The 14,185-nt window shown below is 42.4% G+C and overlaps 1 pseudogene; it reads left to right on the top strand.

The window, feature by feature from the left end:
• Nucleotides 1-10,890: 10,890 nt before the first annotated feature.
• Nucleotides 10,891-12,334, top strand: LOC118653571 (annotated as a pseudogene).
• Nucleotides 12,335-14,185: the final 1,851 nt, after the last annotated feature.

A 14,185-nucleotide genomic window follows, 5' to 3' on the forward strand; every position in this document is an offset into this window, starting at 1 on the left:
GTGTCTGTCCCTTACTAGCTGTGTGATCATGAAAAAGTAACTAAAACTTTCTGAGTTCAGATAAAATATATGACTATAGCTGTTTCTGGATAATCATGACAGCTATGGTTATTCACTTGAATTTGAGGCCATCGATTCTAACAATGGAGCTATTACCATTTATTTTCTTTTCTCCTTTCTCCATTTTCAAGGTTTGACTTTCACATGTTCATAAAACCTTCATATACCTGTTTTGAAATTAATTGCTCTTTTGTTCTCTTTCCTCTATTTCCCCACATTTAGTTTATGCTAATATTAATGGCTAATAACTTGCATCAGCCAGAAGAGGTTAGTTTATGTTGCAGTGACAAACATGAATATCTCAGTGGCTCAGTAATTCCATGTACCCATCAAGGGTTAGATGCAACTCTGCTTTACATTGAGGGAGCAGCCTAGGTCTGGAATAGTGTTGGTCATTGTGACAGAGGAGAAAAGAAGATATGATGAACCACCCAGTCAGTCTTAAAATCTATGCTAAAAAGTGACAGATACAATTTGGCCAAAGCAAATCATACGGCTAAACCTTATGTCAGCAGAGCAGAGTACATAATCATTTTCTAGAATTTTTCATTAATAAAATCTACTACATAGCTCCAGTTTTCACATTTTCAACCTAGAATTTGAATGTCATTTTTTCCTCACAATGTATATTCTGGTATTAGTACTTCAGTTTGTATAGTCAACAGAAACTAAGAAATTAAGTGCAGGTGTCTCCATTAAGAACTCCTTCTGAAACTCCTTACTTGAATTCTATAATGTGTTTGCCTTCTTATGACTGCAGTACCTTAGCAAGTATATTCTAAGGATATCATGGGCTTTGTATGAAGTACATTAATCATTCATGTTATTTTGATTGGTTTCTTCTCTTCTTTTTGCACAATATAGCAGCCAATCAAGGTCACTACTGTAAGATTTATCACAAAATATCTTACTGACAAGTGATTTTTCTCCTTATAGAATCTTACTGTGATACATTAGCCTTTGGGTTTTTATTGCTCTTTTTTTAAGAGAAAAATATAGTACTCTATCTGTCCTAACTCTTTGATAACCAGGCATTCATTGTAAGAGGAAATCCAGAGGGGATGAAATTTTTTATGTTCTAACATCTCCCTAGTCATGAATATGAAATAAATCAATAAAGCTGATGGGTTAATTCAGAGCATTAACTGGTCACAACAATTATTGCCATTGATATTGTTTTAGTTAGAAGTGTACTAAAATTTTGAATCTATAGTAATATGTGTTTGTATCACTTCCTGGACTGGTTTCCCCCCATTTTTCATTAAAATGAGTTTGTAATTCCATGGTTATCTTGAGTATAGAATGCTAATTCACTGAAATAGTGGAGAATTTTTAAAATTCCAAAGATTAATTTATATCATATTATGCACTTTTTTCTGTTAATGTGCATTGTTGGAAAAGTATATAAATTAAAAATTTGTTATACAAATCAAGTATTTAACTTATTAAGAAGATTGCTTTTTCTTAATACTAGCTGTCACCTCCTGGTACTTTTAATTTGGAGATCTGGCTTTCCAATTCTGACTTTTATTTTGTCTTCTGTTACAACTATAACTGTGCACCAAGATACCCTAGGACCTTAAGAGAAGTTTTAAATTTTCAAAAGAAGTCCAACAACATCTGTCAGACACGGTAAAAACTAATAAGACAAAGTAGTTCACAGATTTTTCATTAGATCATATAAAATTCCCATTGATTATATCATGGGGGCAAAAATACTTTTCCTCCCACCTTCTAAGTATTTCTAGCTGGGCTATTAATCAAATGAACAGAGACAGATTAACAAGGGGGAATAAAATTTTAATATGTGTGCATGGGGAATTCACATAAGCATGAAAATTCCAATGACAGTGAGGCAAAATTGGGTATATATGTCATTTTGGACAAAGGAGAATGGCAAGGAAGAGCAGGGATCTGAGATTTCAAAAGGACTGGGAAATGTACATGTAGTTGAGGAAGAACAGAATATACATGGCAGGCAAATTTTTGTTAGGCAACCCCAATAACAATTAGACACAGTGGGGTGATCTAGTTAACAGACCCCTGCTTGCCACCTTCCTATCTACCATACTTAATTCAAATTAGGCTAAGGTGAATAAGTTAAGATTTCCTTCCTGGAACAGGTCTTTGTCTATCTGAAGCTCTTGAGCAGGAAAGGGGATGGTTCTTTCTGAGCCTTTTACTTCTTAATAACCAGCTTAAAATCAATATTGCATAAGGAAAAACTTTGATGTCCTTCAATATCATATCTTTGTGAAGCTGGATTTTGGTAGTTGCTCTGATGAAAAGCAAGTACTGTAAAAAATCAATGCAGATCAAGAAATGAGGGTGATGATATCCAAATGGATTCCAAGGTTTGAGGTATGCAGTGTGCAAAGGCAAATACATCTTATGGTTATTTATACGTTAAATCAAAGTTTTAGTTTTCTTCCAATTTATATATTTGAATATATATGTGTATATATATGTGTATATATTATATATATATATATATATATATATATATATATATATATATATATCGTCCTAATGGCTTCTACTAAATCATTAGCAAAAACATACCTAGTAAGTTATTTGAACCTAAAAACTCAATAAATAGAACTTTTACATATTTATTTTGGCCTAGGATCCCACATGAAAATATTATTGAAACACTATGAGCATCTGGGGTGAGAAACTTAAGGAACCTCTCAATTATATATATATTATCTCCAATGTAATCCTATCTAATAAAAGAGAAACATGGTAATTAGCTGTATTTCCGCTCCCTTCCAATTGGCTAATCAGGGTGATATGCAAATTAACTGCCAGCCAAGATGGCGGCCTGCAGACAGGCAGCTTGAAGTGAACATGAGGCTTGCTTGCTTCAGTGACAGAGGACTCCAACTTTCCCCGCCTGCCCTTGCCGGCATCTGAGCTTGCAGTTTGAAACATTGTTACAAATATAGAAGCTAAAAAAAAAACCCAGAAACATGCTTTCAGCGAGCCGGGATCTCAGAACTGAAGTTATACATTGTTTCAATTATAGAACCGAAACAAACCAGATACCTGCTTTCAGCAGTGGAGGACTAAGAGCTGGATCCTCAGAGCTAAAGCTGACCCAGAATAAAAAAAAAGAAAAAAAGGAGCGGTTGGGAGCTTCTGTCACCCGTCAGCCTAAAAAGAGCCCTCAGCCCCTCACCCAGACTGGCCAGGCACCCCAGTGGGGACCCCCACCCTGATCCAGGACACCCTTCAGGGCAAACCAGCCAGCCCCCACCCATGCCCCAGGCCTCTATTCTATATAGTAAAAGGGTAATATGCCTCCCAGCACCGGGATCAGCGGAGCCGCGAGGCCTCCCGGCATCGGGATCAGGGTGACTGGGGGCAGCGCCCAAACCCCCTGATTGCCCTTTGGCTCTGTGTGTTACAGGGGGTGGGGCCCCAACCTCCCTATCGGCCCTGCTCTGTTCCTGACAGGGGAAGGCGCCCCAACCCCCTGATCAGCCCTGCTCTGTGCCTGATGGGGGGAGCTCCCCAATCCCTGATCGGCCCTGCTCTGTGTGTGACAGGGTGCAGCGCCCCAACCCCCCCCCCCCATGGTCCCTGCTCTGTGTGTGACGGGGTAGAGCCATAACCTCCCCATGGGCCCTGCCCTGAGTGTGACAGGGTGCAGCAACCCAACCCCCTGATCAGCCCTGCCCTGTGTGAGACAGGGGGCGGTGCCCCAACTCCCCTATCGGCCCTACTCTGTGTGTGACAGGGGGAGCTCCCCAACCCCCTGATGGGCCCTGCTCTGTGCGTGACAGGGGTAGCTCCCCAACCCTGTGATTGACCCTGCTCTGTGCGTGACAGGGTACGGAGCCCCAACCCCCCTGATGGGCCCTGCTCTGTGCGTGACAGGCGGTGGCGCCGCAACCTCCCCATTGACCCTGCCTTGAGTGTGACGGGAGCGGTGCCCCAACCCCCCAATCAGCCCTACCCTGAGCATGACTGAGGGTGGCATCGCAACCTCCCGATCTGCCCTGCTCTATGCATGACAAGGGCGGCTCCCCAACTCCCCAATCGGCCCTGTTCTGAGCCCAACCAGGGGCTGCACCTAGGGATTGGGCCTGCCCTCTGCCACCCGGGAGCAGGCCTAAGCCAGCAGGTCGTTATCTCCCAAGGGGTCCCAGACTGCGAGAGGGCACAGGCCAGGCTGAGGGACCCCCTCCTTCCCCCCGGAGTGCACAAATTTTTTTGCACCGGTCCTCTAGTCATATATAATAAAAGCCTAATATGCTATGTGTTCAGTTGTCTGGTCATCTCTTCAACCAATCAAAGCATAATATGCTAATGATATGCTAAGGCTATTCAACTGCTTGCTATGATGTGCAGTGACCACCAGGGGGCAGACGCTTTGACCTGACTGCTAGGTTAGCTTGCTGTTGGTAGGATAAGGACTGAGCCAGACATGCTGGATATGCCCTGTAGCCCTCCCGCAGTCCCTCGCACACCAGTGGGGTCCCTTAGCCTGGCCTGTGCCCTCTCACAATCTGAGCTGAGGGAACCCCCCCCCCAGATGCACAAATTTTGTGCCCCAGGCCTCTAGTATTTAAATACAGGTGACGTTGTGGCTGCAAAATCATTTTTAATTTACTCAAAAGTATAGTTAATGTGGATTTATAAATTTATATAACCCTGGCCAGTGTGTCTCAGTTGCTTATTGTCCTATGCATCCAAAGTTTGCAGGTTTGATTCCTGGTCAGGGTACCTGCCCAGGTTTGGGGATTGATCCCCAGTAGGGGGCATGCAAGGGGCAGCTGATCGATGTTTTGCTCTTATATACATGTTTCTCTCTCTCCCCCTCTCTTCCTCTCTCTCTAAAAAATCAATAAAAATACTTTAAAAATTAAACATTAAAAAAAATATAGTGTTGTGTTGAATACCTTACATCCTCAATTTATCTATAAAAGAAACTGCTGTTGCATCTTCATTACATCTAATAATATAATCATACATGTTGTACAATAAAAATATTCATACATATGTTAGGTTGATGCCAAGAGGAACTAGGCTGAATGAAATTAAAAGCAAGTGCTGAGGCCAAAGTGGTTTCAGCAAGCAAGAGCAGGAAGGACAGGGTATTTATATGTCTCTTATGTGGGTCTGGGCAAATAGTTAAGCCAGATGCAGGTGCAGGTGTTGTGGGAAGCAGGGTCTTGAGTTGCTCTTCTTGGCTGCTTATCTGTCTTTTATGACACCTGACATGAGAATAACAGGAAAACTACAGAGAGGACAGGAGCCGTAATTGGGGCACAATGAAAAAGTGCTGAGTACAGGAAAGAAACTGAGTTCAGGGGAAAGGTAAAGGATATGCCTAACAACATATTTATGAATTCTGGTTTATTAATCCTTGTTTGATGAGTTGTTTAAAATAGGTTATTTTGATCAGTGTAGTAGACATTGATGCTTGCTTTCCCTGGAATCTACCTGTTTCCCATTATCACCAATACTACTACCACTCCTATGAGACACACACACACACACACACACACACACACACACACACACACACACATTGCTCTAATAAGTAAATATTCTTAAACTGTGCAAATCCTCTTTGGTGAAGAAAAATATTTTTAAACAATTAATTCAATATTTCCCTATCACAAGTATATAATAGGAAAAAAACCATTATGATCATTTAAATTAATGATTCTCAAATGTGACTCCACATGCCCATGGTCAACCCTGGATATATGCATTTATTTGTCTGTATCCAGGTCCAGGAATTATTAGCAACTCTCCAGGTGATTCTAAAAATGGAGTTATGATTAAGTAACTCCATTTTATGTGATGTTACTTGGAGAGCCTAACTTTGTTCCTGCTACCTACTTTTTCTTTATCCTTCCCTGCAAGTGTTCTGCCAAAGGAATAATAAGACAGATACTTTTATCCTGTTTTGATTCACTGTACTGAAAGTCAAACTGCAGCAACATGTTGTACTCTTTCAAGAACTGATGCTAAAATAACCCTATTTTTTTTCTTTCTACATCTTATTTCAATAAGTCACCAACCATCAAGCATCTCCTGTGGATTTTCTGGCTTTTTTAAGTCAATGCATTACAAAACACCAGGTTACTTCCTTAGCTGGGTTGAAGGGCCTCAGTATGAAATCTATTGGGAGGTGTGAGAATGGATTTAGCCATAAACCTTAATTTAAGTAATTTTCCTTGTTATGTTCATGAAGTAATGATGATTGTATGATTGCTTCCTCACATATTTCCTTCCATGCTCTTAAAATGCTAAGCATTACTAATCAAAAGCATGTAAATTTGTTTCAGTGAAACTGCCAGTTGTTTATTCTCAAGCAAATTACAACAGGTTTGTTACAAAATGTAACATCTGTGCTTTACTAAAAGAGAAGGTAGGAGAACCATGACTGTTTATAGCTCAGATTATTGGCATGTTGTTTTATTTTTGACTTTAATAATGCTTTCTTACTAGCTTTCCAAAATTGCAGGAATCTCCAGAAGTGAAATAAACTCTGGAGTCATAGTATTATATCTAATTATAATAAGGAGAAACTAACAGCCTTCAAAATAATTTGGTTCCTACTTTTGTGAGAATCAATAGAGATTTTCTGGATATAGTGGAAACAGGATATACCCTCATTTTCTTGTGATCTGAAACACATACAATAGTACCTGCTGCTTCCGTTTTCTTACACTGAACAATGTCAAGAACAGCACTTTTGGGCATATTAAAATCATTTGCAAATTGTTGAAGGCAAAGATCATAGTTGAGTGTACATTTCCTGGAATGCATTGTCATTAGGAGTTAGGCTTATTAAATCACTTCCTGTTACATAAATGAGATTCCTGGGTCTTCTATATGAGTATTGTGAAAACCTAACATAAAATACTGAACTATATTGTTCCTGGTTTCTTCAATAATTGGCCCAAGTCCTTTATCCAGAATTGGGAAATGTAAATAAAATGTAGACTTTTATAGACCCAACATCTAGGATATTAGCTAAATTTATTTAGTTCTCAAAGAAAGCATAAAAATGCATCTAAAATCCTACTTCATGTGACAAAGTGTTGCTAGATTTAATTGAGAACTTTTCCCTATTATTTTGTGGCATCAATGCAGCCATCTGATACAAGTGATGATTGGGGGTGAAAGCCTTGACTCGTCATTTTCTACCTTCTGAAAGGTGTTATCTGATTTGAAGAGAAAAACATGTCTTGGAGAAAGAAATGAGACTGGATACAATGGATCCAAGGCTGCTTGTCACTACTTGAGCCAAATTAAGCAGAGACAAGGTTGAATCATATTTGAGCATTTTTTCAAATAATGCCGGAAGTATGGAGAGAGCAGTTGGTCACCCTGGAAATTCTGTTCTGACTCCCCACGCCTGTTGGCTGATTATGTATGGGCATCAGAGAAGATAGCTACGTGCACTGTGAGCTACAAGTGTATCAGGGGAAGGGGAGGAGAGGGTCTGCAGTCTGGCCTTCAGGAGCTCAAAGTCTGATAACAAGGTGGCTAATCTTCTATGATGTTACAAACAGCTCAGGCCCTTCCTGGAACTGGAGAATGTTTAGTTCCTGGAAAACTCCTGGAGGGGGTCAGGGTCCGAGCACAGCAACCAAATCAAAGTATGTCCTGTCCTTGGTCTGTTCTCAAAATGTATTTCTTTCCTGAGTAATGGACCCATTGAGGCATCTTATCTTTTTACAGCCTTGTTTCATCCTCCAGTTTCCCAGGGTCTGTAAGAAAACTTCTTATCTATAGTTCATAAGGTGAATAATTATTAAACAACTGTAGCTCTATTCTTATTTTGTGTCCTTCCCCACTATCAGAACTACAGAAGAGAAAATATACACTTGAAAGACTCAGGGAAAATGTCATCTGCAGCCAGCAAGCTTGCTCTTCTCATGTGACAGAACTCAGCTCTTTTCATCAGCATCCAGTTTTAATGTGTTTGCAGCAACCCAAACAACAATAAACAAATGGGAAAGTAAAGGAAACATACCATTTAGAAATAGGCATCTCATTTAATTATCATGTAATCAGAGGAGTCAAAAGCCAATTTCACTCAAGGAAGAAAAAGTGGATATGCAACTTTTATAGCCTACGACACTATTACTGGAGAAGAAAAGAGGTTGTTAAAATGATTACACATGTGAAGTTACTACTTTCTCTAATGGGAGCTTACAATATTTTCAGGGTTCAGAGAAAACACAAAAAGAAAACACAACTTTTTCAATAAATAAAATTAGAAGCACCTTTTACAGAGCAACTAGTGGCCCGGTGCACAAAATTCGTGCACAGGGGGTTCCCTCAGAGCAGCCTGCACCCTCTCCAATCAGGGACCCCTTGGGGGATGTCAGACATCCCTCTCACAATCTGGGACCGATGGCTCCTAACCACTCACCTGTCTGCCTGCCTGATCACCCCTAACTGCCTCTGCCTGCCTGCCTGATTTCCCCCAACTGCCCTCCCCTGCTGGCCTGATCTCACTCCCAACGGCCCTCCCCTCCCATCCTGGTTGCTCCCAACTGCCCTCCCCTGCTGGCCTGATCGCCCCCTAACTGCCTCTGCCTGCCTGATCATCCCTAACTGCCCTCACTTGCCAGCCTGCTCTTGCCCCCAACTGCCCTCCCCTGATGGCCTGATCTCGCCCCCAATGGCCCTCCCCTGCCAGCCTGATCACCCCTAACGGCCTCTGCCTTGGCCCCCAGCACCATGGTTTTGTCCGGAAGGAAGTTGGATGTCTGGAAGATGGCCGGTCAACCTGGTCCAATGACCATATTACCCTTTTATAGTATGGATAGATTATAGAGGATAGGTTGCTTAAATGGGGTGGGGGGGGGGTCTTTTTCATCAGGAGGAGATGACCTTGGTAGACAAAAATACATAATCCCTATATCTGGACAGATAACCAGCCATATGCACTATACAACCAAACCGATTATTATAAAATTGAACTGCTTTCTTACACCTTACACCAAACAGCTGTTGCCCTTAAAACCCCTGCTCAGCCCCCGCCTTAGGCTCTGCCTTTGCAATTCACCCAGAGTAGGCTCTGATTGGTCAGTTTTGATGCCAGTCAGAGTCAAAAGTTCCACCTCCTAGGCAGCCATTGGCTCCTCACACTTCACCCAGATTTGGTTCACATTGGTCGGTTTCTATGCCAGTCAGCTGTCAACAGCTTCACCTCCTAGGCAACCATTGGCTCCTCACACTTCACTGAGATTTGATTCTGATTGGTCAGTTTCTATGCGAGTCAGCATCTCCGGGCCTATCAATGGGCCTGATTAGAGAGGCGAGGCTGATCAGCAGCCCCAACAGAGGCCTGAGAGAAAGAGAGGCCCGGCTGCTGTCCAGGCCCCAAGAGAAAGAGAGAGGGAAGGGCTGATCAAGATCTGCCATGGAGGCTACGAATCAGACCCTGTTTCTCTCTCCAGGCCTCTCTATGGACCTGATCCATAGCCCCCTGGGCAGTCAGTGCTGAGTTGTGGTGCCCACAGCAGCGGCAGTCAGTGCTGGGTCACCAGGGCAACCCAGCACTGGCTGCAGGACTGACTTCTGGTCGGTTGAGTCTTCGGTTGTTTTGGATGTTATGGACCTTGGGTTTTTATATATTAGGATAAACTGAAGATGCTTATAACAAATTTTCAATCAAGGATTTAAAGGCCCTCTAGCCTTAGCCAGTTTTGCTCACTGGATAGAGAATCGGCCTGCAGAAGGAAGGATCCTGCATTCAATTCTGGTCAAGGTCACATGGTGGTTGCAGGCTCAATCCCCACTAGGAGGCATGGAAGAGGCAGCTGATCAATGATTCTCTCTCATCATTGATGTTTCTATCTATCTATCTCTCTCCCTTCCTCTCTGCAATCAATAAAAAAATATATTAAAGAATAATAATAATAATAATAAAGGCTCTCTAAATTGTCCTTGGGGTATTTATGTTGTTATAGCTTATGAGAAAAACATAGCATACATGCAAAGAACAAAAAATGTTGCATATGCAAATTCATTACTGATATTTTAAAATATCCAATTAACAAGTTTCACATTTTATTTTCTTTCCAAAATTTATTTCTTTTCAAAGTATTACAGATGTTTCTTTTGTATGTTTGTGTTTTTTTTCCATTGACCCCTCCATTCCAGATCCACCTCTTCAAGGCCTTCACCACTATATTATCTATGTACATTGGGTTATTTACTAGTATATATGCATAGAAGTTCCCTGGTTAATCATTCCCATCCACCCCCCCACTCCTGCTTTTCCTTTGAAATCCCTCACTCTGTTCCATGTTGCTTTGTCTCTGCTTTTATTTTATTCATCAGTTTATTTTTTCATTAGATTCCACATATGAGTAAGAACATGAGATACTTACCTTCCTCATGGTTTATTTTGCTTAGCATTATACTGTCTAGATCGATCCAAGCTGTTGCAAATGGTAAGAGTTCTTTCTTTATTACTGCCACATAGCATTTCATTGTGCAAACGTATCACAGCATTTTTATCCACTCATCTGCTAATGGGCACTTGAGACAAATGGCAGTTCCATATTTAATATTTTGAGGAAACTCCATATTGGCTGCACAAGAATAGATTCCCACCAGCAGTGTACTTGGGTTTCCATTTCTCCACATCCTCGCCAAAATATTCTGTGAAGCATCTACATGTAACCACAGGATAAGAACATGGCTAAACTGGAATATGAACTTATTTCTACCTGGCTCCAAAGGTTGTGTTTTAATACTCTTTTTAAATATTTTTTTCTTGATTTCAGAGACAGGAGGAAGGATACAGCCACAATCTAGACATGTGCCTTGACTTGAAAGTGAACCATGACCGGTATTTCATGGGTAGATGCTTAACTACTGAGCCGGAGGGGGGAAGACTATAAAAGAGGAGAAGAGCTGGACAGAGATCCCAGCTACTACACTGGCCACCTCTTCAGTGTCCCCTGCAGCCCCGGATGAAATTGATTCTGCAGTGAAGAGGCTGGTATTGCTAAAAATGAGCTACAAAGTGGCCACGGGGGAGAAGTACAAAGCCACTGCCTTCCAGAGAACCTTGCACCTGGGTTAGTGGCCCAGGTGCCACAGAAGCTGAAGTGGATTTTGTGGACCCCTAAACTGTACAGAGGAACAGTGCAAAAAGCAGTGACTGTGACAAGCTCATTGTTCTGTTTGGAAGCAGAAACATTGACCAAGAGCTGATAAACAGAATAGAGAGAGCCAGGGGCCAGAGACCGCACCGCTTCCTGCACAGATGCACATTCTTCTCACACAGAGACATGAACCAAGTCCTCGTTGCCTATGAAAACTAGAAGCTGTTTCGCCTGTATGTGGGGAGGGACCCCTCTTCCGAAGCCATGCATGTAGGCCACCACATCCTGTTCATTTTCACAAAGTGGCTGCAGGACATGAATAATATGCTCTTGCTCATCCAGATGGCAGATGACTAGAAGTACCTGTGGAAGACCTGACCCTGGACCAGGCCTATGGCTACTCCATGGAAAACGCCAAGGACATCATCACATGAGGCTTTCACATCAACAACCCCATCTTCTCTGACCTCGACTACATGTCGTTGAGACCAGACTTCTACAAGAACATGGTGAAGATTCGGAATCATGTGAACTTCAACCAAATGAAGGCATTTTTGGCTTCGCCGGCAGTGACTGCAAGGGGAAGATCAGCTTTCCTGCCATCCAGGCTGCTCCCTCCTGCAGCAACTCAATTCCGAGAGATCTTCGGGGCCGAAATGGACTTCCAGGGCCTCATCCCTTGTGCCTTCAACCAAGATCCTTACTTCAGGATGACAAGAGATGTCATACCCAGGATCTGCTATCCTAAACCACCCTGCTACACTCGGCCTTCTTCCCCTCCCTGCAGGGGACTCAGACACAAAGGAGTGCCAGCGACCCCAATTCCCCCATCTTCCTCACAGACTCAGCCAAGCAGATCAAGACCAAGGTCAACAAGCATGCATTTTCTGGCGGGAGAGACACCATCCAGGAGCACAGGCAGTTTTAGGAAAACTGCCAGGTGGACATGTCCTTCACGTACATGACCTTCTTCCTTGAGGATGAGGACAAGCTGGAGCAGATCAGGAAGGATTACAGCAGTGGAGCCATGCTCACCTGGGAGCCCAAGAAGGAGCTCGTGCAGGTCCTGCAGCCCCTCCTTGCGGAGCACCAGGCCAGGTGCAAGGAGGCCAGGGAGGAGATAGTCAAAGTGTTCTTGACCCTCCTCCCACCAGAAGCTGTCCTACGACTTTCAATAACTCCCATTTTATATCTGCACAGAAAGAACCATAATTTACCCAGAGGCTCTGTCACATGGCTTCCCGTTCCTGGAGTCTGTAACTCTGTGTGTCTGTCAGTCCTGTTTCTCCCTGTGTCATCCGTTCCAAAAAAAACCCTGTGAGCTGCCAGTTCCGCCCCTAGGAGGACTTCCATTGGAAAACATCCCACAATTCCACATAGATCCTTAAAGCCTGGTGGTTAGAGATCCTGTGGTCTAGGTGTTCATTTCAAGAAGTTTAATGGGCACAGGCCTATTTCAGCCCCTCCCCCCCAAAAACAAACAAACAGAAATGCTGGATATGCTTTTGACAGAGATCTCCCAGCTTGAAAGCTGCTTTTCACACTGAGTATTAGCCCCAGGTGGCTGCTTTTATTAAGTTGAGTCTGTGGGAGAAACTTTCCAGCTCACCTCCTGAAAGCCAGACCTCATGTGTTCTCCTGGAACTTCTGCCCTTCCCTGAGCCTCCCCATGCTGCTTCCAGGGACTGGCCCTGAGCACAGGCACTGTGCCCCCACCCTGTGGCAGCTGAGGGGAATGGGTGTCCTTTGTAGAAACCTTTGTCCTGACACTTGATTGACTGGGAGGCATTGCAAGGAACAGTGCCCTGCTGGTGTCCTGGGCTGTAGAGAGCAAGCAGCAGCCCCAAGCACCAAGGGAAACATTCAGTCTTCTGCCCTGTATAGTCTGGGAATGCAGAAGAATATCCCAGGAAATCCCTCCATGGAGGTGCAGGGTCCACTCCTGAACACAATACCCTAAATAAACTTCCTTTGGTCCCACGGGGGGTGGGTGTAGGGGTGGAATATATATATGACATACAAACCATGTTTCCTGGCCAACCCACCTTTGTGGGCAGCCAATTGAATTAATTAGCCATTTCAGTTGGGAAGAAAGTTAGTGTGTCTTTATCATGTTCAGGCTGCCTTACCTCACATTTAACACCCACATAATTGGAATCATGGGAAATCTCTGTATGGCAAGTCAGCACATGGAAAGACATTACAAGAAACAGGGGCTATAAGATATGATGATATACCTCAGGGGTTTTTGACCCTAAGAATACTAAAATTAATAGGCAGATTTGAAAAATGATCCAAAAGGTCTAACTAAATAGTTAATTTTATGAAAATATTTTACTTTATTCTATTCCATAGATGAGTGTGTATCATCTTTCCTTCAGCTAAAGTGTGGCATCATTGATTTAATGTATGTATGAATATATTTTTCTTTTAGACCAGAGGGACAGTAAATTTTACTGTAAAAATTCAGATAGGAAATATGTTAGGCTTGCAGGCCATATGATCTCTGTGGCAATTCCTAAATTCTCATGCTGTAATGCAAAGATAGCCATAGATAATTCACAAACAATACATAAAGTTACTTTGACTACGGGTTACAAGTTGTGCTTAACAAAATAATTGTCATAATGCATTATAACTTGAATATTATTGGAGCGATACATTTCTTTCATTCTGCACAATTACTTTGAGATTCATCCCATGCAGTAGCTGGCATAATTTTTTAATAAATAAATTTTTATTGATTTTCAGAGAGAGAGAGGAAGAAAGAGAAACATCAATGTTGAAAGGGAATCATTAATCAGCTGTATCCTGCTTGCACCTCCACTGAGTATCGAGCCGCACCTCAGGCATATGCCCTCACCTGTAATCAAAACATGACCTCCTAGTTCATAGGTCAATGCTGAAACACTGAGCCACATCAGCTGGGCAACAAGATCCTTTTTAAGTAATTCTTTTACTTATGGTTATTTTTAATGAATAATTGAAATAAAAATATAATACTCCTAATGCAATAAAAACCAAGAGGA

This window comes from Myotis myotis, unplaced genomic scaffold (assembly GCF_014108235.1).
Source record: "Myotis myotis isolate mMyoMyo1 unplaced genomic scaffold, mMyoMyo1.p scaffold_m19_p_4, whole genome shotgun sequence".
Lineage (NCBI taxonomy): Eukaryota > Metazoa > Chordata > Mammalia > Chiroptera > Vespertilionidae > Myotis > Myotis myotis.